Consider the following 25,176-nt stretch of genomic DNA (forward strand, 5'->3'; position numbering starts at 1 on the left):
CAGGACAGTCCTGCCCTGGGGCGCTCCCTCCGGCTGTTTCCAGGCTCAGCACCCTGGCAGGTGCACTGTGGGGGATGCAGGCAGCCCAGTCTGGCAGCTCAGGTGACTCTCTTGGGCCAGGAGGGGACAGCCATCAGTGACCACGGGCATGGGGGGACAGCCTGGGAGGCCAGTTCAGGGAGAATTCCACCCCCCCCCCCCCAGTTCTGGGGAGCTTCCTCCCCGGTAAAATAAGATACAAGGTTGCCAGCCCAGTGCCTGACTATGAATAAGTCAAACGGGGAGGCACGTGGGTCTGAAACGCCACCCTCGCTTGGACCCTCGCTTGGAGCACGGGCTCCCAGTAGGGTCCCTACTGCGACCCCACCCCACGGTGACCCCTGGATGACGACCCGGATTCCGGGAGGGGGGAGCTCATGCCCCGAGACATCCCCAGTGCCCGCAGGGGGGACCCCCAGGGGGATAGGGGGAGTCTAAGCGGTCCACACCGCCCGCGGCACTGTCTGCCCGTCCATCTGTCCCTCTGTCCCCGCCACGCTCCCTCCCCCCACGCCCCCATCCCCCACCCCGGTACCCCTGCCGAGTTCCCTTCCTTCACGGCCTATACCGGCCTCGACTGACCTCGCTGGTCCCGCACCCCCTCCCCCACCCCGCGGGCCCTGAGCGCTGCCCCGTCCTCCCCCTGCCGCGTCCGTTACCCACCCGGCCCAGTCCCTTGCCCGCCGGCGCCGCGCCCAGACCCTCCTCTACGTGTTCCTCTCGCGCGTCACCCTGTCCCCCACTCATGACCCCCCCACGTGTCCCCCTGGCTCCCCCGCGTGTCCTCCTGTCCTCCCTCGTGACCCCCCGCGTGTCCCCCTGTCATCCCCGCGTGTCCCCCCACGTGTCCCCGTCCCCTCCGCGTGTCCCCATGTCTCCCTCTCCCCCATGTGTCCCCCCGCGTCCTCTTGTCCCCCCCGCGTGTCTCCATGTCCCTCCGTCCCCCCCACGTGTCCCCCACGTGTCCCCCACGTGTCCCCCGTCCCCTCGCGTGTCCCCCTCCATGTCCCCCCGCCCCCCCGCGTGTCCCCCACGTGTCCCCTGTCCCCCCGCGTGTCCTCCTCCATGTCCCCCCGCCCCCCGCGTGTCCCCCACGTGTCCCCCGACCCCCCCGCGTGTCGCCCGCCCCGCGCGCCGGCGGAACTGTGGGATCGCCGCGCACAGGAAGTGGCGGGGCGGCGCGGCCGAGGGCGGCGGGCGGGCGGGGCGGGATGGGGGCCGGGGGCGGCGGGCGCCGCACTCGCTGAGGCCCGACGCAGGGCCGGCCGCCCAGGGCCGGAGCGCAGCGGCCGGAGCGGCCCGGAGGCGACGCCGGCGCCCCGCGCGCGGGGACGAGCAGGTGGCGGCGGTGCAGGTGAGCGGCGCGGCCCCCCAGGGCGGGTCCCCGCCGCGCGGGGTCGGCCCGGGTCCCGGGCCGCAGTGGGCCGGCTGCGCTCGGCCGGCGCGGGCCTGCGGGAGGAGGGGCTGGGGGCCGCGGGCCCGGCCACCCTCCCGGCCTCCCCGGGGCCTTGTCCGGCCGGGGCCCGGGCCGCTTCCCGGCCCGCTGCAGCCCGGTGTGCTGGGCCCGGGGCGGCGGGGAGGGGGCGGCCCGGGAGGGGACCGGCGGCCGGGCCGAGGGAGGGCGCGACACCCCCTCCCCGCGGACTCTGCTCGGGCCCCGCCGCTCCAGTGCGGACGCGGCCCCCCCCCCACCCCGGCTTCGGGGGCGCAGGGGACCGGGACCCGCGCGGGGCCCGCGACCCGGCAGCCGCGGGTTAGTTTCACTTTTTGCTGCTGACCCGGAGGGAGGGCGGCAGGTGCGCCCGCGCGGCTGCTGTGCGGAGCCCTCGGCTTTGACTTTGGCGTTGGGACCAAAGGCCGGCAGTGAATTTCCACCCTTCCAGTCAGCTGATGGGGTCGGCCAGTGATCCATGAGCCATTTGGGAGGAGAACCACCGCCACCCCGGGCGGCCCAGAGGACCCTGGATCGTCTGATCCCGAGGGTCTCAGGAAAGGACTATTAGCAGTTGAAGCTACCTTGAAAAATTGTGCAGTGTTGGGTTTTTTTTTTTTTAACTTTGAGAGAAGTTCAGTGGAATAGGGAAAATGCTCTTACAAATGGCCTCCCAGACTTTTTTTTTTTAAGCACAATATTAAAAGTCCTGTCTAAGAGAATGCTTGAGCAGTTGGGTTCCTTTTCGTAGGAAATATGATCTTATGAGGAGGAGAAATGAGGGCTGTTGGCCTTGAGACAGACCGGAATGGCAAGCGGCCACCAATATTGAAAATGAAAATCATCGCAGAGCCCAAATTCCTGATTGGTGTCTTGGCGGCTGGCCGTGACCGGTGTTCTGGTGCCGATGGGGCACAGTGCTGCTGGATCTAAACTGGAAGAGCCCCTACATGTAAATTGCAGCTCTGCAGGCTGATTATACTCATTTAGGGATTGCTAATCAACGTGTTTTCTGTTTAAAAGCTTCATAAGGGGTCTCAGTCAGATTCTGAACATTCTCTAATTGGATCATTTCCTTACTGCTCCCCACCCCCCCAGATGATCATGACTGTGCCCCTTCTCTCCCCCTTGAAGTTTCAGAGTTAGCCATCAGTTAGCCACTGTTACAACTCACTTCTGTATCCATTTCTTGGTCACTCTTAGGAAACTTCTTAATTACATTGTTCAAAAAAAAAGTTGTATGGGATTGACGTAACTTGGAAGGTATAGGTGCCTTAATGTCCTGAACCAAACTTCATGTGCCTGCGGAGTGGTTGCGCTTGGCTGGAGCCTGTGTGGGGCCCTACCCGGGCATCTCTGCCAAGAGGTCTGCATCTTACTGAATAATGTTCGAGAGCAGGGTTGAAGTTGTGTAGGATGGTAAAGGAAGATGCAGGAGGGACACTTGAACTGCCAGAGTGTGGATTCTAGAAGCTTGCCCAGATGCTCCCTGCGCCTGCACACACGATTATTATGAAGTGGATAGATTAAGTCATAGTTGTTTCACTTTACAATTTGAAACAACTCCTTTAAACCTCAAGCATTCTTTGGTTAATCAGAAATAAAATCCATGAAATTCCTGAGCAATTGTTTTACCAACCTCAGGCCAACCTTACTGTAACGTGAATTTCTCAATGAGAGGAGGGAGTAACTGGAGATCTGAGTTACACGAGTCATTAAAAAGGAAACAGGCCAATGTAGCCAATCCCGTCCACTGCTTTGCTCTATAAATATCAACCAGCCACAACTTGTAACAGTAAAATATTAGCTTTTGACAAGGCCAGAGAGGGAGACGAGGGTGGAAGAGGAAGTCGTTTCTTCTGCCAGAGGTGGGTTTTGGTGGTGAGGGGAGGCCAACCGCTAACAGCGCGGGGCCCTGGTCTACACTGTCAGCCTCCCTCTGCCGTCTCCCAGGTCAAGTCAGGCTGAAAGTCAGTGGGAGGTGTGTGTTTCAGGGGTGAAAGGTGATTGGACAAGTTAACCAGACCCTCCTCCCAAAAAACCCCAGTAAATCTGGCTCTTGTCAAACACCACTTCTGCTTTTCATTTTCCCTTTTTATGAGAATTTCAACATTTCCCTCCTGTCTCTGATTTGACCAGAGATAAAAATTTACAGACTTTCAGCAGACTGATGGGTCTGAGAAGATGGGAGTCCACGGATCTTAGTTTAAATTCTGGCCACCCCGATTTGTGACCTCACCTTCAGCGGGCGACTACACCGCCGTGTTTTCTCAAACCACCGTTTTACACACATCAGGAGCTAGCCCTGTGTAGCAGAACCCATGGGAAGCATGGATAAAAATGGGCAGACCAGATCACTCTGGTGGATACACTTTTTCTAGATTCCAAAATAAAACGGCTGCTTTCAGTTAGCTGCCCAGCCCTGGCTGTGCGTGTTTTGATTATCTTTGTGAAGCAAAGTGCAAGTGACCGAAGCAGTGATGATCTTGGACGGCATCTGCGTGTTTCTCTCGGGATGTGGAGGAGCAGTGTGGATGGGAAAGTTGGCCCAAGTCCTCCCTGCAGGGCTGAAGGCTTTAACCAGCCCTGATGCTGTGGTGTAATTGGCCACGTCTTCTCCCAGGCATAGCTAGAAGGGTCACAGATAGCTACATTTTAGATGTTAGTGTTAGCAGGTGGAAAGAAACATGTGTCCTTCAACACGTAACAGGCAGGATTCCTCCACCTGGCCAGAGCGCTTTTTATCACCTAGGGTAAAAACTAAAGCTCAGGGTGAGGGCAGCATGCCAGCAGCCGAGAGGCTTGTCCCCAGGCCGCGCGGGGTGGCCGTGCATCATTAATGGGGACGTCTCCATTCCTTTCTGAAAGTGGGTGGGGAATGAAATCCATGATAAAGATCAATAGTACTGAATTTTACCACTAGCATTATTAACAAGCTGCTGGGGGGAACTACCTTTACCCAGATCTCTTGTTCCCCTGGGACGGTGTTCCCGGATAGTGGCAAACCAGGTGGGGGAGCTGAATTCTGGAGCTCTGGAGATGGCAGCTCTTTTTCTTTTCATCCCACCATTTCCGGACCTGAAAACTTGATAAGTATACGCTGACGTTAAATGTGTCCCCTGCTTTGTAACTTAGGCTTTGCTTATGATTTTATAACAACAGCTACAATTACTGCTCCTCTGTGAGATGTTTTATGTGCTTGTTTTGTTGTTTAATTCTCAAAACAACCCTGTAAGGACAGCGTGTTGCCCATTACACAGATGGAGAATCAGAGGTGGGAGAGCCTCGCCAGGGCTGCTCAGGTAGCAAGTGGTGAACCCAGATTTCAAACAAAGGTCTGCTTGAGTCCCAACCACCTTGATGCTCAGAAAACTCAGTATGTGAAAATCTACATTTTTTAAAACGGAAACGAAGTGATTGTCTTCATGGAAGTATTCATTTTAAAACTTTTCACTTGTAGAAGCTTACACTTGGTGGACCGGGGGATCAGCAATCCCCATCCGAAACACTAGATATATGCATGGTGTTGAATGGGGAAGAAAGGAAATTCAGTTCATGCAAATTCCTTTGCTCTCAGCTTTCATGATACACTTGGTAGGAGTAAAATGGAGAGCTATTGACTCTTCATATACAGAACGTGCTGATGACTGGGTTGAGCTTTTCATAGATTGATTTCTAACTTAGACCATTGTCCTGGTCTAATTGGAGTGATTGAACGACTGAATGTACCTTCTGTTAAGATACATGTAATCCTTACGTTCAGAGAGAAACTGATCAATTGGTATACCTTGCAAAATATGGTTTGATAGCAGCAATTCTTGCCAAAATAAGACAGAAGTCAACTTGTTAAATGAAGACTCATCAGTTTGGGATATATGGGAAGCAGGGGGCCAAGATGAAAAGTGCCAGGAGGTTTGTGGGGAGAAACACTGTGGAGGCTGCAGGGAGGGGGCGGCAGGAGGCGGAGAGAGCCCTCAGACTGCCGTGCTGGTCTGACCCCTGTGAGAGGAGACTGGAAGGGTGGAGGACTAGGGAGGAAGAGCCTCAGGCCTCAGACGCAGCTCTGAGAGTCTTAGCCTTGGGGTCCTCAGGCCAGGATCCCCTCATCCCCAGGGGCTGGGCCCTGCCTGAGTGCCCCCTCGAGCTGCCTGGCAGAGTGTGACCTCGGCTTCTCCCTGTGCTGGGGTGGGGGCCCCAGCGGTGCTGCAGCCCGAGACTCACCATGTGGCAGGCTCTCTTAAAGGAGGTCTGCATGGTGAAGATCCGTGACGGCCTCAGAGACCAGGTTAGTGACTTGGCGATCCACAAAAACAGGAGAACATGGTAAAAATAATCCTAAATTAAGAATCACGTGTTAATAATCGCGTGACACGGGTGGTGGTTTGGTTTAGCTGTAGAGCAAGCCTCATGGTTCCTGCAGTCTCCTAGAGCTGTTTTGTGAGCTCCTTAGCTGTAAGCAGCAGTGAGCTGGTGTACAAAAGGGAAGGGGTCCAGGGATAGAAAGACCCAGAGTGCTTCCAGATGGAGACTAGAGGCCAGAGCACACACGGCAGCACGTCAGTTCTCTAACTCAGGGCACGTATGACTACAACTTGCGTTCTAGAACCTTGGTTAGAAAGTGTCTGCCGTTCAGGTCTGGCTCCAGGCTAGCATGGCATTTTCCTGGAGCCCTGACTGCTTTGTACCTGTCACTTCTTTTCTTTAAATTCTAGTGATTAGACCCAATTTAAGAAATTGGGTCTCAATGTTTCTTTTTTTGTAAACAAAGCTACACATGAAATTTGTAAACACAGATCCAACAGGGGCCCGGCAGGCGTGTGAGCCCGTGAATGCAGGTGTGGGGCTGAGCCGGGTGGCCGTGTGCGCATGAGTGCTGACTGAGTGCCTCTTCTCCCACACTCAGCTCGCCTGACACCCAGCCGACACCGCCAGGTGGGGGCAGGACCAGAGTTGCTACATGTTTGGTCTGCTAAAACCAGCCAGAAATCTGGATTTTTATATGGAATTATTTATTTTTAACAAACTGTGCAGGCAACAAAAAATGTTCCTGCCTGAATTCAGCCTGTGGGCCACTATTTTTACAAACTCTGGTTTAAAATATTTGCTTGATTTTTGAAATAAAACAACTGAGCTAATTAAATGAGAACAAAATGGGCACTTCCAAAATGCATGCAAGAGGAGCAAGAAACGAATAATAGAAACCCACGACTTTAAGTGCAGATGGAAACCAGACTTGTCCATCCTGTCTCCAGCTCGGGGGCTGGAGACAGGCCATGGGTTCTGGGATGGAGTGGAGGAGAAGGGAAGAAGGCACCAAGAGAATAGTGTCAATTAGGAAGCGAAGGAGCCTGTTATGTCTCTCAGTGCGTGCAGGAGGCCCTGCTAAATCTACGTGAAGATGTGAAAAATAATGTTGAGAAAATGCATCCATACGTTTGCCAGAGGGCACTCCTGATCTTGATCTGTTTCCATGGAATGTCTGTGTCCACGTTTCTTGGTTCACGTGTAGAGACATGTGTGCTCCCTAGTGTGCTCCGCGTGGAACCCTGGGTGGTGAGTATGGGCGCGTTAGAATTTACACGTGAGACTGGGCTCCTTCCCAGAACGATTGTCCCAAGCTACACAGCCACCGACAGTGTGTAAGGTGACCCACACACTCTTCAGCCCTTGGTATTGTCATTAATTTTTGCAAACAAAATGGATGCAAAACGTTGTTGTCTAATTGCAGCGTGGATTTGTGTTTCCTGCTTGGTGAAGCTGTGTGTCTTCTTATATCTGTTAGTCATACACTCTTCTTCCTCTGTGAATTCCTTCACCCATTTTCCTATTGGGTTATGTCTTTTTCTTATATATTCTTTAGTTGTAGATCTATATGCTATATTTTCTTACGTATTCAGGATATTAATCCTTTGTCATAATGTGTGTATCAGATATCTTTTCCCAGTCATGTCTGGCCTTTTTATTTTATTTTGGTGAATAGAAATCCTTAATTTAATGTAGAATTTATCCATCTTTTTTATGGGTAATGCCTTTTTAGTGTTGCTAAGAGGTCCTTCCCAACCCTGGGGTCACTAATGTAGCCTGTATTTTCTTATAGAATAGAAATTTTAAAGTTTGCTGTCCACACTGAAGCCTTTCATCCCTGCAGAGTTGACTGTGTGTGGGGAAGTAGGGGCTTGGTTCTTGTCTGTGCCCATATGGAGAACCAGTTGTCCCCACGCCAGTCCTCAACTACTTGGTCCTTTTCCCTGCTGACCTGTGGTGCCACTGTGGCCATGTGTCCAGGTTCTCTCCATTTAGTTCTCTGTCCCCCTGGCCAGTGTGTCTGCGTGGGCAGCCTCTCAGCCCCACATCATCGTAACTGCCCAGCTCTCTACCCGCTGTCTGGACATCCCTCACCTGAGGTGTCTAGGGCACCGGGCTGTTCCTGTTTGTTGCTTGTCTGTGTGAGTGTTAAAATCAACTTGTCATGTTTCATGAAAAACTTTGTCAGGATTTTGACTGAAATTGCGTTGACTCTGTAGATCAATTGGGGGGAATTTTTAGTCTTTATGATATTAAGTCTTCCCGCTGTAAACATGGCATATGTCTCCATTAATGTAGATCTTCCTGAATAGCTTTCACTAAGGCTCTATAATATTCCACATACTATCTTACACTCTGCCATTAAATTTATTCCCAGGCATCCTTATTAGTTTTGTTGCTTTCATAAGTGGTGTTTTTAAAATTTATTTATTTTTATGTAAATTAATTTTTTTATTTAAGAAATATTTCTAACTCCTTGTTGGTGTTGAACAGAAATGCAGTTGATTTAGGGTACTGATTTTATCACCAATCACCTTGCCAATCTCTATTTCTTATAATTTATTTGTAGATTTTGGGAATTCTCTGCACAGACATCCAAATCATCTAGGAATGGTGATGGCTCTGTTTCTTCCTTTAGTATTTTTCCTTCCTGTTTTCCTGCCTGGGCCGGGCCTTCAGGACAGCGTTGGAGGAGCATGATGGGGCATGCTCGTCTTGTTCCTGATTTTAGGAAATGCTGCTGACGTTTGCCCTTCTGGTGTCGGTACAAACACAGAGACTGTTTAGCTCTGAATCCTCCCACTGCTCCTCCTAGGATCAGAGGAGGCAAACAAACAGAAAGAAAAATAAAGAGATGAGGATATTAAAGACTTGCCTTCATTGGTCATGGTGGAGATGCAAAAATACAGCCACAGTGAGATGCTGACCTGCCCCAAGAGGGTGGCTAAAATGTCGAAGGCCTGCCCACTCCAAGTGTTGTCGAAGATGCAGAGCAAATTGAGCTCTGGAGTGAATGTGCATGGGAACAGCACTTCGGAGATGGCGTGCCATGTTTGCAGAAGAGGCCGTTTCTCGTCTAGGTGTGCCCCCAGTGTGTGCTCATCAGGACACAGGAGCAGGATGTTCATAGCAGCACGATTCATGATGGTCAAACCCTGGAGGCGCTCTAAATACCCGTCTCCAAATAAAATGAAGAAAGAAGTGGTGTGTATTCACACAATGGGAAAGAAGGCGAAGTAGCTACCACCACAGGCAACAGCAAGTGTAACTCTTACAGGTACGCCCAGCAGAAGGAGGGAGGCATGGAGTGTACGTACCTTCGATTCCGTTTCTCTGAAGTACAAAGGCAGAGCCAGGCCGTGCTGCCAGGGGTCAGGAGGGTGTCACCAGCAGGGCGGGGGGCAGGGGGTGCATGCAGGGGCGTCTAGGGACACTGGGAACCCTTTCCTTCTTCATCCAGATGTTGGTTACACGGTGTGTTAGTTTGTGAAGTGTTTAAGCTGTGCACTTAAGGTGTGTGCACTTTTCTATACGTATATTGTGCTTAAAAGTTTTGAAAAAAGAGTTAAAGAGAAAATTATAGACACAGAAGACAGGCAAGGGACTCCGACAGGCGTATCCTCAGTAACCAACTATGTGTAATCAGGGAACCAAAAACAACGCAGCCAGCAGTTATACAGACTGATGCTTCCAGAAGCTTCACTCAAGTAGGAGAGGAGCTGCCTGGATGCTGAAGTGCCCTGCGCCACCCAGAGGGGGCAACAGAGAGACCCCTCCTTGCAAATGTTGGAAGTTTGAGGTAAACATCTGGTGGGCGGCTGAGAGATGGTTGCCCAGCAAAGAAAGAAAAGCAGGTGGCCGGCGACTCTCCCACAGAACCACCCACACCCCGTCACAGCGAGAGGGTCCAGCAGAGAACATGGGGCCACAGACTTTATGTCCCGCCAAGCTGTCCTCCCGGGGCCCATCAGAGCTCAGGGAATGTGCTGTGGGAGCCCTCCTGGGGAAAGCATCTCCAGGACGAGTGCCAGCCAACCGCAAGATGACAGTCCAGCGAAGCGCCAGCGGTGACGGAGCAGGGGTTGCCTGCAGGGCAGAGGGGCCCGGAGGGTGGTGTACGGCTGTGAGGGTGGAGCACTGTCCAAAGGATACAGCTGGCACGAGAGTGAAGAGAACGGGAGAGCGGCGGAGAGTGGAGGGGCCTGTTGCCTGGTTGTGTGCCTGGGAATCAAAGCAGACAGACCACGCAGCGGCAGTCAGTGTGTTTCAGAGCACACCCTTGAGCTCTAATGTCCTGTTGGCCACAGCTAGGAGTGACGGGGGATGGGGGTGTCACTTCACAAAATAAGTGGTCCAACATCCTGGAGTGGAATGCACTCTGCCCAGGAGGCTCTGAAGGGAGTGAAGGGTGCAGCTGCTGTGGGGGGAAAGGGGGCTCCTCGTGGTCACGTGGTGGCCAGGGCGTCTGTCCTTCCGTCTGGCAGCTGCGCTCCTGGGACTCACGCTACAGGTACACCTTTGCAGGTGTGAGCCAACCAAGGCAGGGCTGTGCATTTCAGCACTGGCGACAACCCAAGGGTCTGTCTCCAGGGGCTGGTTGGGTAAACCAGGAGATGCCTGCAGACCTGAATGCTTTGTACTTTAGAAATGGAGGCAGCCCTCGTACCCCCAGGGAGAGCTCCCAGGGAACACTGTTAGGGAACAGTGCAGGGTTAAAGGGGATCAGAGCACCTGTTCAGATTTCCCGTGTTGGAGTGATGACGCGCCTGGAGAAAGAGCCGAGAAATGAGCGGTGACTTCTCGTAAGGGGTGGGATGGTGCAGCAGAGTGGGTTATTAACATATCTCATTAGACTATGTCACCTGTTTAAAACAACGAAATTACAAAAAAGGAGAATGCTTATTTCTGTGTAGATGCCCCCTTGCAGGTTAAGAAAGTTCTCTTGTTTCTAATAATATTTTACTGAAAATATTGTTTCATCAAAGACTTTTTCTGCATGTATTGAGCTGATCACATAAGATTTTCTCCTTTTATCTGCTAATTTGGTGAAGTACATGAGTAGATGTCCTTGCTTTTCTGGAAATATCTCATCTTGGACATGAGATACGATTTTTTACTACATTACTGTGTTGAGTTTGTTCAGAGTTGTCTGCACCTGTGTTCAGAAGTGAGTTTGGTTTACACTTGTCCCTTGTTCTTCTGTCGTCATCTGGGCCAGTGTCTGGAGTATGTCCTTCTATCCATCTGGGTTGGTGTCTGGATTATGCTGGTCTCATGATCCAAGTTGGGTGGTATCACCTCTTTTTTCTGTTGTGTAAAAGGCTTACGTAAGATTGAGATTATACATCTCTGATGTAATTTCTTAGTCTGGGCCTGGCTTTCGTGTGGATCAATTTTTGTATCCTGGTTTGATTTCTTTAATAGTTGTATATCTGTCCAGGTTTTCCAGTCGTTTTTGAATAAGATTTGGGAAGTTATTTTCCTAGGGAGTGATCTGCATCCATTATCTGTGGCTGTGTAACGAGTAACGTCCATGCTTATTGGCTTCAAACAGCAACACTTATTGTCTCACTGTTTCTGTGGTCCAGGAATCTGGGCACAGTTTAGCCGGGTCGTCAGCCTCGGGGTCTCTCACAGGCTGTGATCAGTGTGTTGCCCAGGGCTGTGGTCTTATCTGAAGGCTCAACAGGGGAAGGATCCCTTTCCAAGTTCACTCCTGGGTTGTTGTCAGGGTTCGATTTCTTGCCAGTTGTGGTTCTGGGGCCTCCCCAGTGTGGCAACTTGCTTATCAGAGTGAGCACACAGGAAGAGCGAGAGAAAGAGCCAGCAGGAAAGTCACATGTTGTCAAACCTCACCCCGGAGGTGACCTCCTGTGACTTTTGCTGTGCTCTGTTAGAAGAGAGTCACTAGGTCCAGCCCCCTCCAGGGGAGAGGACCACAAGAGGTTGTGAACCGATGAGGGGTCATCTTAGAGCTGTTTTCCACATTGTCCATTTCATTCAAGTTGTTAGTTTCTTGGTACAAAGGTCATAAAATTTTCTTAATTTTTAAATCTCTACTATATCTGACATTCAGTTCCCCTTCCCTTCCTGAAGTTGTTTTGCCTTCCTTTTTCCTTCATTCGTCTCTGCAGAAGTTTATCTACCTTAATTACTGTTCAGGAAGAAAAGAGGCAGCTTTTGGCTTTGTGGATCATCCCCACTGCATCTTTGTTTTCTATGTCGTTAATTTTTGCTTTCATTGTCATTATTTCTTTCTATGCTCATTGGGTTTATTCTCGTGTTTTCTTTCTAGATTATTGAGTTGAAAGCTTAACTTCTACTTTATTTTTCTAAGTATGGTTTCTTAATATTCAGTCTTTATTTCTGTCATAAGCATTTAAGGCTATAACTTTCCCTTTTGATTCTGCTGTACTGTATTCTGTAAATTTTTGTGTATAGTATTTTCATTGTTCAGTTCTAAGCATTTTAAAATTTCTGTTATTATTCTTCTGTGACCCATGAGTGACATGGAAGGCACTTTTATTTTCTAACTGCATGGGATTTTAGGTTATATTTTTATTATTGACTTCAGCTTGAAAGCCTTGTGGGTGGAGGACGAGGTCCGTGTGGCACTGACTCTGGCATGTTTTGAGACATGAATTATATCATGTCACCGTCTCCTGGCTCATGTTGTCCCTGTGGGGAGTTGGCTGTCAATTCAGTTGTCCTTCCTGTGTCAGCAGTAGGCTTTCCCTCTGGCTACATTTATAGTCTCTTGACCCCTGGGTCTCTTCATTTTCACTACGGCATCTCTAGAATGGATTTATTTTTATTTATCTTGCTTTGGATTCAGTGTGCTTCCTGAAGATAAAGTTCTGTGTCTGTCAGTAATTTTGGAAAAATTGCAGCCATTATTTTGTTGACTTTTGCTTCTACCTTGTGCTTGACTTTCTCATACCGTCCTCCAAGCCTCTTGAACTCCTGTTCACGTTTTCTATCTTTTGGTCATTTTGTGCTGCATTCTGGGTGATTTCTCCAGCTTTCTCTTCTGGTTTACCAGCCCTGTCTTCACCGCTGTCTAGTCTGCTGTCTGGCCTGCTCCTTAGCTTCTCATTTCAGTGACACATTTTCGTTCTGAGAAGTTCTCTTTTGTTCTTTCCACATCTGCCTCTTCTCTGGCTTGGTGTTCTTTTCCTTGCACATATTCGATTTCCTCTTTTGTCTCTAAATATATTTATTTTATACACTGTAACTAATAATCCCAAAATAATAATTATACCAAATGTAATACCAAAGTCTAAATTCCTTGAGGGTTAATTCCACCACTTGTTCTGCTGCCTCTTGCTCCCTGAAGCTACTAACTCACGGGTTTGTGATTTTGGACTGTGGGCCTATATTCGGGTGAGCTTTGTCTGTGGATTCCCACGAGGCTCACGGGGCAAAGTCTCCCTGGAGAGGCTCTGCTTCTGCAAGGAGCCCAGGAGTGGGACTGACCTGGAGCCATTTTAGGTTCATTTTCTGGACTCACAAAGGGGACTTCTAAAAATGTCATTGATTAAGAAGGAAAATGATTCCCAAACAAGCTTCTCTGAAGACATTGCGAATGGTAGGGTGAATCTGTACAACTCCTGCTGAATAAAACGATAACGAGAGGAGAGGAGTGTCATAGATTTCCATACACCTCAGTGACTGAGCTGAGGTGAGGGGAATGTTATCCTGTCCTAAAGCTGCCTTCTGGGAGACAAACGTCACATCCAGCGAGTGTAAAGCTGGGAGGACCCTCCCTCCCAGCAAATCGTTATCAGGTGCTTTTAACCAGTTTGGGGCACAATTGCAAAAGGTGTCTCAGATTTTGTCCTCAACAAACTTAACTTCTGTTGACTTCTCTATCATCCGTTTAGCTGAGATGATTTCTGCTCTTTTACAATAGGCAGACTAAGTCACCATTTAAACAGTTTTCTCCAAATAACTTTTGTTTGGTAGCTGAAAAACTACCATGCATATACAGTACATGGTGTATACCAATAATAGTTAAAGAGCTTGATTTTTCAAAAGTGGTTAATAATAATTAGTTCAAGAGCATGACTTTTTTTGAAGATGATTATTACATCTTAGTATGTCAGATTTTGAAACTAGAAAATAAATGTTAAGGAAAAGACTATTAAGCATCTAAAATGGTCTTATCCTTGGGGCTCTGTGGAGGTTGTCTTCCCGCTGTGTGGTCTCACATCCCTCCTTGTATTTTAATTACCTGTGAGGCAGTGATTCCAGCTCTCTCTCTCCTTTTCTGTTCCGATTCCAAAACCGCAGGCCGTGTATTCCACTGCACACTGCGCATCTTCTCTCAGGTCAGGCATCCCAATCTCAGCGGGCCCTTTCCTGTCTGTTCTTCCGGCACCCACAAACCTTCCTCCCGTCTTCCCTGTCTCCTGCAATGAAATCACTGTCCACTGGTGCCCAAGCCAGACCCCTGGACCCTGCCCGTGACCCCCTTTCCTCCATGTCCCTCACACCCTCCCCCAGCCAGTCACAAGTTGAACCTCACTGATTCCACCTCCCATGTCATGTACTCACAACCCCCCACCCCCACTTCCACTGCCCCCTAAGGGTCTCCCTGCCTCCAACTCCACTCCCATCAAACTCATTCCCTATGGTGCATCTGAAGTCGTGTTTCTACAGCCCACATGTAGTCCCTGTCACCCCCCTGCTCTGGTCCCCCACAGTGCCTCCCCACTGATGCTGCCCCTCCTCTTCCTCATGCTCAGTGCTCCCGCCACCCCCGGTCCTCAGGCCTCTCCACTGAGCCGCGTTCTACCTTGGACCTCTGCACACTTTCTTTGGACACTCTTTCCCCCTTTGCCTGGTGAGTTCTTACTCATCCTCCAACTTGGCTGTCACTTTTCCAGGGAGGTCTCCCCTCTCCCGAGTGTGAATGAGGACATGCACGCACACGCCTGCGCGTGCTGGAACCACATTTGCATATGGTCTTTGAGGCCAGCTTTCTTCGGTTCACATGTCATGCTCACCTTTACCGTCTGCCCTGTCACAAGGTAAAGACCATGAGGGTTGCACTTGACTCCATTGTGCGGACATAGATATAAGCAGCCAGCACTCACGTGTGTGAAAGCACTTTGTAAAGTGGTGTGCATAGACTAGGCCCCCCGTGTGTGTTGGAGAAGCGACGTTGCATTGGCGGTGTGTGGCGAGTCCTGGCTGGGCTGCCCCGGGGACAGTGGCACTTAGAAAAAGGTGACTGAGATCGGTGAGCGCTGAGAAGGGAGAGCGAGAATAGAGCCAAGGCTGAGCTCTGCCCAGCTTGTCCTGAAGCCGGCCCTTGGTGGTGCCCTTGGGCTTCTGCCGAGGGTCCCAGCGTGCCTCTCGTCCTCCGAGGTGGCTTCCTCTGTCTTCCCTTGGGTGCAGACGAAGAAGGTGGTGGGTTTGTCCGTTTCTGTTACTGTTTATTCTTGGAGAAGCGTGGTGGCGTCACACCAAGTGTCTTGCTGTGTCCGGCTGTGTTTCTAGAACGCGGAAAGGCTGTGTGTTCCATCAGCTGTCCCACCAGTCCGGCCAAAGCCGGTGTGTATCTGTCATCGCAGTACCCCGAGATTGTGCCAGCCTTTCATTTTCCTTGTTGCTGAATCATTTCGTGGCTCAGCAAATCTGAGAGGAGCATCTTTTCTTCCCCTTAAAGCCAGCAGTCCGAGAGGAGCTGGGCCTGCTGGCGGCGGCTTGCTGTGCCACACTCACCTGGCTCTTTGGCGGGACGAGCTGGGCGCCTTGTCCATCGATTCTCGTGTTCTTCGGGGGGGGTGTGAGGGCTGCATCCGGGAGTCCCTGGAAGGATGACAAGCCAGGGGACGTCACACGGAGCTCAGTTCAGGCTCCTGGGGAGATGGCCTCTCCTGCTCTGTTGTCAGGGATTCTCATGGGCTCAGACGGGATAATTTCCCTTTTCTCAGCAATTCTGTTTATTGCCATTTGTTTGTGGGGGGTCACATATAGTCCTGTGGCCTTTGGAAAATAAATTTCAAAGTTTGCAGTCACTTTGATGGTAGGACAGGCTTATTTAACCACAGTGACTTTGCCAATTATTCTTCTTATTCCCACTCACATCCATCCACCAAAGACCGGAAACAAGTGCACGGGTAGAGAGAGGCACCTGTCCCGCCCCTGTGCGCTAATGCGGAGCGAGGGGCAGCGCACCTGAGCATTTCAGATAAGCTTTATTGGACATTGTGTTTCATTTGACACGTGACAAGTGGCAGTGTGTTAACTGTGCATAACAATAGAGATTTGTCACAAGGCTGGTAGTTTGACTACAGAGTTGATCTTTCCTAACATGGTGAGGGGGCCGGTGCGGGCTGGGAGACAGACAGAGAGACAGACACAGAGAGACAGACGGACAGAGAGAGAGACAGAGAGGGAGACAGTGAGAGAGACAGACATAGGGAGAGAGACAGACAGACAGAGACACAGAGAGGCAGAGACAGAGACAGACAGACACAGAGATAGAAAGAAAGAGAGAGAGAGACACACACACAGAGAGACAGACACACAGAGAGAGAGAATATAAATAAGAGAGAGGCTTCTTATAAAGAAGAACTATTTTAGGAAGAAAAGAAAGTTGAAAAGGAAGTGATGATAATTTATCGTTTATACTTTTTTTTTTTGTGAGGAAGATTGGCCCTGAGCTAACATCTGCCAATCCTCCTCTTTTTTGCTGAGGAAGACTGGCCCTGGGCTAACATCCGTGCCTATCTTCCTCTACTTTATATGGGACGCCGCCACAGCATGGCCCCACAAGCGGTGCGCGCTGGGGATCCGATCCAGCGAACCCCGGGCCACCGCAGTGGAGCGTGCGTACCCAACCCCTTGCGCCACCGGGCGGGCCCCTCGTTTATACTTTGTCATTTATTAGATATTTATTTCCAGAAAGGGATCAGTTTCTTCTCCTTCCAAATTTTACAGAAGAAAAAGAAAATCACAAGTATTTAATAATTTTGTCAGAATTTTTATTTTGGTACTTGTGATTGTATTGTATTTCCAGGAATGAGTTAGCTTCTTTTTTTCTAAGTAAATACTTTAGTGTATGAAAACACATAGAATATTGAACCCCCCGTCCCTACTATCCAGTGGAGGAATCAACCATTATAGATACATTTGAAGCCGAAGAGTTGGTGAAACCAAATCTTCTAAGATTCTTAGCAGAAGACGTAAAGGGAAAGATCCATGAGCCGCGGGGCGTGCGCTGTGTCTGCAGCCGTGCTGTGGGGCGTGACACACCGCCGTGGCCGGGCTGGGCTAAGCGGCGCTGTCAGTCTGCGACGCACACCGATTTCAAAGACTCAGTGTGAAAAACGGAATGTTAACATCTCATGAATATACTTTTATCTTGATTAGATGTTGAAGTGATAACATTTTGGATATATTGGGTTAAATAAGGTCTAAATTACATTATTTTTGCCTGTTTCTTTTTACTTTTTGTTGCGGCCGCTAGAAAACTTAAAATTACAGACGGAGCTGGAGTTTGTGGCTCACGTCGTGTCCTCATGATTCTGAGTAGCCTCAGGAGAGAGGAGCTTTGGGACAGTGGACGAGTCCCTCGTCTTTGGGCCCCGCGTCCCCTGGAGTAAAGGAGAGGGTGGGCTAACGTGTACGTCTCTACCCTCCTGGCCCCCATACCTCCTTCAGAGAAGCGCAGTCAATACGTGTAAAATGCTAGAACAGGGTCTGCCAAATACTAACCACCAGGTGTGTTTGATGTTATTATTAATAAAATATCTTGTGTCTCTTTTGAAGTATATAAATGAATTTTGTAGATTGTCCACACCCGGAATTTCAAAAGGATTTGTCCTCCAGTCTGGAGTTGCTCGGGCACGTCTACACTGGAAGACGGGGTGGTCTGGCACCACCCCGGGACATACTGCCCTGCTTGGCTCAAGCGCACTGGGGGGGGGGGGGCGGGAGCCCTGGTCCCTCGGAGGCGTTGTGTTGGGGGTGACAAGGCATAGAACGTCCTCCTGGATGTATCTTGTAGGTAGCTGCGCTCCTGAAACATTCGGCGTGTGTGACAACCGAGCCACGCGGTGTTGGTGTCCCAGCGGAGTCAGGCTCTGAGCGCTGAGAGCAGGTGGGACCGGTGGACAGGGCATTGCAGGGCCAGTCGTCGCCATGACAACGAATACCACCACCCCACCCCCTGTTGCCATAAACGTCCCTGGGGAGCGAGCAGTAAGGTCCCATGGGACCCCTGGGTCAGAGGGCCCCTCAGCGCCACCCTTGGGTGGGCTTACAGGAAGCTGCTGCCCAGCTCCACCTGTCGTCCCTGTCCTCAGGGCCCTGGGCACGGCAGGCTGGCCGCTGAGCAGTGTCCTGTGCCGCAGCCCCGGATGCCGTCTCTCCCTTGTTGTGTGGACCTCGTGTGCCCGAGGGAGCAGACACCAGGTGGCTGGGGGCCCTCTGGGCAACCCTGGCTTTAGGGCCACACCCCTATGGAGGCCCTGAAGAGGGAGAGAGCAAGCTTGCCCTTACTTCAGGGAATGTTTGGCACATGGACATTTCAGAGGAGAAGCCCAGGGGTGCTATAGATCAGGAACTGTCACACAAACGAGGCTATTTCTTGTCCCCACCTGGCTGGGTGATTCTGGCAGGCGCTCAGAGGCCACTTGAGGGCTGGCCTGCTTGGAGGCAGTGCTGTTTGGACTGTCAGAGCAGCAGCCCCGGGGTCTCCCGGAGGCACACGGCCTAGAGCAAGGTGGCTCCGGGCTCCTTGCCACCCCCCTTCCATGAGCGGTGGGACCCCGACGTCACTGCAGCTCACTGCCCCCCCCCCAGGCCGACTCTCAGCCCTTGGACGGGAAGACCCATCAGACCATGTGAGCTACGGCCCAGCGAGCAGCCTGTTACTTACTCAGCCCAGCCCTGTGTCCTCCACAAGCGGCCTCCAGGAAGGACCCCTGGGTCCTGGGGACTTCTCAGCTGGCTGTAGGGCTGGATCTCTGCCATGGGCGTAGGTGTTTGTCTCCTAAAAGAGGCACCTTTGACCAGCTGGTCACTGCTGTCACCAGGCAAGTGTTATCCTGTCCCAGAGCACATGGCACCTTCGTGCACATCCCAGGATAGTCTCCAGGACTGCGGGCCAGGTCCCATGTGCGGCCCCTGCCCAGCCCTCTCCTCTCATGTGACCCCCTTTATCCTTCCCCCTCCCCTCCTCTCTCTCCCTCCCTCCCCCTCTGTCCCCCCCCTCCTTCTACCCACACTCTTCGCCCCCCTCCTTTCTATGTCATGAAAACACATGACTGTCGGTGAGGCAGTTAATGCCTTTCTCAATACAGCAGCTTTTCATAACCCACACACTGGCTTAAGACCAATAATCTCTAGTCTTTCTGTATCTCCCCTTCCTTCTTGCCATATTTTCTGCAGTTTCTCAGTGGAGCCCAGTATTTCCTAATCAGGAGCCACAGCAGCCCCTCCCTGGGCCCCACCTGGCCTGCATGGACCCTGCAGTCATCGCAGGCACAGCGCTGGCCAGGACGGTTGAGCTGGGTGTGCCCAGGTGCTGGGGGTCTCAGAGAGATCTGAGGACTTGACCTTGAGTGTGGGCATTCCAAAGCAGATACTGGCTATTTGTTGTGTGTTTTGTTTCTTGGTCTCTGCTCTCCCTTCCCCCCCTTACCTTTAATAATTCAGTTAACCATGATGCTTTACTTTTTCTTCAAAAATATAATATTCACCCCCACAAGAGATTTTGTTTTAATGGAAGCACTGGTTTTACTGAAGAACAAGGATTTGCCTCAGCCCAGTGGCCAAGCATGGCGGCAGGACCGTGGGCTCTGGACAGTTAGTGAGAGTTCAGTGATCCCTCTGAGCCCCAGGGCCTCTCGTGGTGGCCGCCCCTCCTTCAGGACCCCACAAGGGTGGGCGTTTGGGACCCAGAGCAAAAGGCTCCCGGGCTGTCCGGATAGACTGTTGACAGCCTGCTCTTCAGTCGCTGACTGCCATGCAGAGGTGAGGTTCCATTCTCCGCACTTCTACTCGGTTCTTGAATAAATAACCTTCAGTTAAATTTTTTTCTCTACCTAGGATTGCCAGTTTCTTCCTTAAGCTGATCTGGAGGAAAACAGTGTCACCCTGTTCTGTGGGTCTGTAGGCCCAGGCTCTGGCCAGCCAGGCCCGGAGATGCTGGGCATCTGCAGAGGGTGGTGGTCCCCACTGAGGAAAGGGGGCAGCAGGCCAAGCACGCAGGGTTTCCAGGGCCCCCGGGGCTGCGGTGGGACTTCCGCACCAGTCTTTGGAAGGTTCTAGTGTTCTTTGGGTTTTCCGTATCTTCTTCAGTGTATTTTTGTCAATTATTCTTCCTAGGGATTTGTCCTCCTAGCAACGTTTTCAAGTTTATTGCTGTAAAGCTGTTCATAATACCCTCTTATTTAAAAAATTCTGCAGTACATGATTGTGCCCGCTTCTCTCTCCTGACATTATCCACACTTCTCTCTCTTTATCTTGTCTCCCTTGTCAAAACTCTGTCTATTTTATTGATCCTGTCAAAGAACCAACTTTGTGGCTTTCTGTCTGTTTTTTCATTAATTTCAACTTTTTAAATTATTTCCTTCCTTCCTTTTTAATTTACTTTTTGTTTTTCTGACTTCTTATGTTTTATGTCATTTGTTTTCAGCTTTCTAAAATTTTCTACCACACACTTAAGTGTAACCTTCCATCCCTTTGAGAACTGTTTCAGCTGCAGCCTGTAAGTGGTGATATGAAATATTTTTGTCACTATTCCATTCAATAGGTTTTCTAATATCTAATTGATTTATTTTTTGATTGTTGATAACTGTTGTGAATTTCTAAACATATGGAGATTTTTCCAAATATCTTTTTGTTGCTTTTTTTTCCCACATCAATGCATTGTGATCAAAGAATATGCTGATTGATGACTGTCTTTTGAGTTTGTTGAGACTTGCTTTATGGCCCAGCATATGGTCAAATTTTGGAAATGGTCTGTGTGTCTTTGAAAAGATTGTATTCTGCAGCTGGTGGGGGTAGTGTTTTGTGTAGATTCATTAAATTTATTAACTGTGTTGTTCAAACTTTCTATATCATGTTGGCAAACTGCAGCCCGTGGGCCCAATCTGGCTTGCCACCTGTTTCAGGAAATAAAATGTTGTGGGATCACAGCCACACCCGCTCGTTTATGTGTTGTCTATGGCTGATCTCACTATGACTTTGATAGAGACCATTTGGCATGAAAAATCTAAAATATTTGCTCTCTGCCTTTTTCCAGAAAATTTTTGACAACTCCTGTGTCTTGTTGATTGCTATGTCCACCTGTTCTGTCAATCGCTGAGAGAGGTCTGTTAGAGTCTCCAGTTATCACTGTGGATTTGTCTTCTTATTCCTGCACCTCTGTAAGGTTTTGCTTTATGTATTTGGGGGCCATGTTATTGGTGCTACATTGTTAAAATTGTTGTGTCTCCCTTGTGAATGAAGAGTCTATTATTATGATCTTATTGCTTCTAATGCTTTTTGCCTTTATGTCTACTTTGTCTGAAATTCATGTGGCTGAACCAGTTGCCTTTGGTTAGGGTTTGCTTGTATATCCCTTTCTATTCTTTTATTTTTAACCATTCTGTATCTTTATGTCTTAGATGTGTCTCATAAACAGCATATGATGAAAGGTTTTTTTTTTTTTCGGTGAGATTTGCTCTAACATCTGTTACCAATCATCCTCTTTTTACTTGAGGAAGATTCACCCTGAGCTAACATCTGTGCCAATCTTCCTCCACTTTATATGTGGGTTGCTGCCACAGCATGGCTGGTGAGTGGTGTAGGTCCACGCCTGGATCTGAACTCACAAACCTGGGCTGCTGGAGTGGAGCACACCAAACTTAACCACTACGCCACCGGGCCAGCCCCAAAAGGTGTTTTTTAAGTTGAAATTTGGCAATCTTTTTTTTTAAGTCTGACAAGTAAGAAATTTTTAACTGGAGCCTATATCTGGTTTACTTTAACTGTAATTACTGATGGATTTGAGTTAAATCTGCCACTTCATATTTTGCTGACTGTTTCATCTGTGCTAGGTTTTTCCCCTTTCCTTCTCCTTTCCTGCTTTTTTTGAGGTGATTATTGACTCTCTCATTTTTTTGCCCTCTAGCAGTTTGGAAGTTATAGACTCTTTCTGTTCTTTTGATGGTTTCCCAGGAAAGTACAACATTCTTACTTATCAAAAGTCTAAAATTAACCAGTCCTTTACCCTTCAGGATGATCCGAGGACCTGAGAACACCCCAAACTCCCCCTCCCATGGATGCGTTGTTGTGTCTTTATTTTTTTAACCTCACGACACAGCACCACTGTATTTTCAGTCTTAGTTTTTGTTTTAGATTTGTACACGTATTTGCCACTTTCTTTGCTTTTTGTTTGTTTTTGTGTCTCTGGCTTTCCACCTGATCATTTTCCCCTGCTTGAAGTATACATGCATCAGACCTTCCTTTAGTCAGTCCACTTGCAGCAAACCCTCCCCACGTTTGTTTGTCTGAAGTGTTTTTAGTTTTCCCTGCTCCTTCAGAGGTGAGTTTGCTGGCTGTTGCATTCTTGGTGGGCAGTGAGGTTCTTTGGCACCTTGACGGGATCAGCCACTGCCTTTGACATCTTTGTATGATAGGAAATCATTGGCAGGCTGTCTCCCTTTGAAGGTAACCTGCCTTTTTCTCTGGCTGCTTTTAAGATCAAAATTAAAAATCTTTGTGCTTCAAAGGACACCATCAAGAACATGAAAAGACAACCCACAGAATGGGTGAAAATATTTGCAAATCACATATCTGACCAAGGATTTGTATCTAGAATATAGAAAGATCTCTCACAAGTCTGAGCTCTTTGTGACTGAATACCAGGATGCTCTTGGTCTTACTCAGTGCCCTGGGAAGGGACACAAAGCGAGAAAATGAAGGCCCTGCCTCCCACTGCAGTGCGTGCTCATCCTCATGAGCAACACTCCGCTGTGGTTCTGAGAATGCCATCCTGTTCTGTGCAGTAGCCCTTGCACTCACCTGCCCCTGCAGGGAACAGCATCCCGCCCCCACCTGCTCCAGGTCCTGGAGAGCCTCTGGGCATCTCTTAAGACTTCTCAGGCGTCACCTCTTCTGTGCAGCTTCTGCCCCAGCCCTAGGTCAGGCTTGGGAGAAAAGGTGACGTGAAGTGCTGAGCTATCCGTGACTGAACGTCAGTGGTGATCTCGGCCTTACTGAATAAATTGGAGAGAATTATTGAGAAGAAGGGCCTTGAGCGTCTCAAGGTGTTGTCAGCACCTAGTGTACTGTTCCGGCGCTGCCTTGTCTTCTGGCTAATTAACTGCAGGCTCGCTGTTCTGGATTAACGTGGGCAGGCGAACAGCCCTGAGGTGGCCTTCTAAACTAGCACCTGTGTTTTTCATGCAAGGCTTGCATTGAGTGTGAGTGATCTGCAAGTGGAAGAAGAAGGTAAATGCTTTTGTTCTCTTCAAGGATGGCTTCTGTTAGCTGTGCCGTAGTCAGGAATTTTCTGGAGACTGAGGTTCTGCTTTGGATTTGCAGGTCAGTGCTTCTCAGATAACCTACATCAGTCCAATCCATTAGAGATGCCCATTGTGGATTAGTGAAAAACTGGATTAAAAATGCAAGAGTCCAACATCTGCTTCTAGTCATGACGGGATGACAGGGACCTGACTTCACATCCCACCTCCAGCACCTGGAAAACCAAACACAAGAACGTGAGGCTCTACATTCTAGACACTGCTCAGCAGGAGCACTGGGCGGGGATCCCCCAGAGAGGGCAGGAGTGAAGGGGGCCCCTGCCCTCCCAGCTTATTGCCTGCAGGGTCCAGCTGAGCACAAGGAGAGGAGCCCAAGAGCCGGTGGAGGCAGAGTGTGGCATTGAGGGGCTCCACGAAGGCTAGAATTTGTGGAGAAAGTACTGGAGAGGGTAGGATTGCCTAGAGAAGAGCTCTGAGAGCTGAGGAGGCCTCTAGTCCTCAGCTGGGTGTTGATCTGTGCATGTGTGTGCAGATGCCACCAGCTTGAGGGGGGAGGCTCTGGAGAGGAGGAGGGAGAACAGTTCCTGCGGGTCACCAGGTCTGGGAACGCAATGTGTGTTCTCAACAGCAAGATGGAACCAGACCTCACAATTCAGAGGGTGTTGGGTGGAGTCCTCAAAGGTCATTGCCCACACCCTGGATGTGACCCTGCTCGGGACTCACCTGAACAAAGCTTAAAACAAGCCTTGAAAGGGCCAAACTAATGCTAAGTAAGCTAATGACATCCCCGAACAGAGCCTGACACTATTTAAGGACAACAACAAAACTCGGCCTCCAACACCTCAAGTTCACGATGCCCAGGAGCTAATCAAAATGACTTGCCAATCAAATAAGTGGGAAAATAAATCCCAGAAGAGGAGAAAAATCAGTCATTAGAAACAGATCCAAGTGGACCCACGTCTATCCAGATGACAGAATGAGCAGACAGGGATGTGAAACATGCGTTATAAATATGTGCATGTGTTCAGTGACACAGGGAACATGAACAAGATGAGAAAAGGGAAGATATGGAAAGACCAGATAGGTGTTCTAGAGAGGGCAGTGCACTGATGGGGTCATAGCAGGTCAGACATCGCAGGATCAGATCAGTGTTCTGGAAGACAGAGTGCTAGAGACTTCCTAAAATGAAACACAGGAGAAAATGGCATCTATGGGACCATATCAAGAGGAACAATAAATACAAAATTGAATCCAGAAAAGAGGTGTGTGTGGTGGGAAATATTTCGAAAACACAATGGCTACAATTTTTCCAAATTTGATGAAAACTTATTTCCAAGAAGCTCAACAAATCCCAAGCAGAAGAAAACCACACCAATGTACATCATAACTGAATTGCTGGAAATCTCAGAAGCAGATCTTAAAAGCAGCCAGAGGCAAAACCCTATGATGTGCAGAGGAACAAAGATGAAATTACAGCAGACTTCTCATCAGAAGTTATGCAATCTAGAAGACGATGGAGGAGCATCTTTAAAATACCGAAAGAAAAAAATCTTCAACCTGCAGTTCCATAGCCAACAGAATGTCTCTCCAAAGTGAAGGAAAAATAAAGACTTTTTCAAACATTCAAAGACTGAAAGAATTTACCACCAGCAGACTTGCACTCTAGAAAATAAAGAGGAAATGACACCAGATGGAAAATCGGATCTGAAGGAATAAAGAGCAGCAAAAATGCAGGCAAATATAATAGACTTTTGACCCCTCATTTTTAAAAAGCCCTTTAAAAGATAATTTACTGTTTAAATTAAAAGTAAGAATAATGTTTTGTAGCGTTTATAAGGAGAAGTAGGACATATGACAGCAATATAGCACGAAGTCTAGGAGTGAGAAAATGGAAACTGTTTTCAAATTCTTAAA

General features: G+C 49.4%; 1 protein-coding gene across 2 annotated transcripts in view; it reads left to right on the forward strand.

The window, feature by feature from the left end:
• The first annotated feature begins 1,312 nt into the window (after positions 1–1,312).
• The window catches only part of AGPAT3 (1-acylglycerol-3-phosphate O-acyltransferase 3), a 99,303-nt gene continuing 75,439 nt past the window's right edge, over positions 1,313–25,176 (forward strand). The window contains exon 1 of one of the 2 annotated variants that reach the window (XM_058523206.1): positions 1,313–1,393. The gene's annotated coding sequence lies outside the window, so the exon portion shown is untranslated. The remainder of the gene's footprint in view (positions 1,394–25,176) is intronic. The other variant, XM_058523207.1, reaches the window with a different exon arrangement.

Source organism: Diceros bicornis, chromosome 27 (assembly GCF_020826845.1).
Source record: "Diceros bicornis minor isolate mBicDic1 chromosome 27, mDicBic1.mat.cur, whole genome shotgun sequence".
Classification (NCBI taxonomy): domain Eukaryota; kingdom Metazoa; phylum Chordata; class Mammalia; order Perissodactyla; family Rhinocerotidae; genus Diceros; species Diceros bicornis.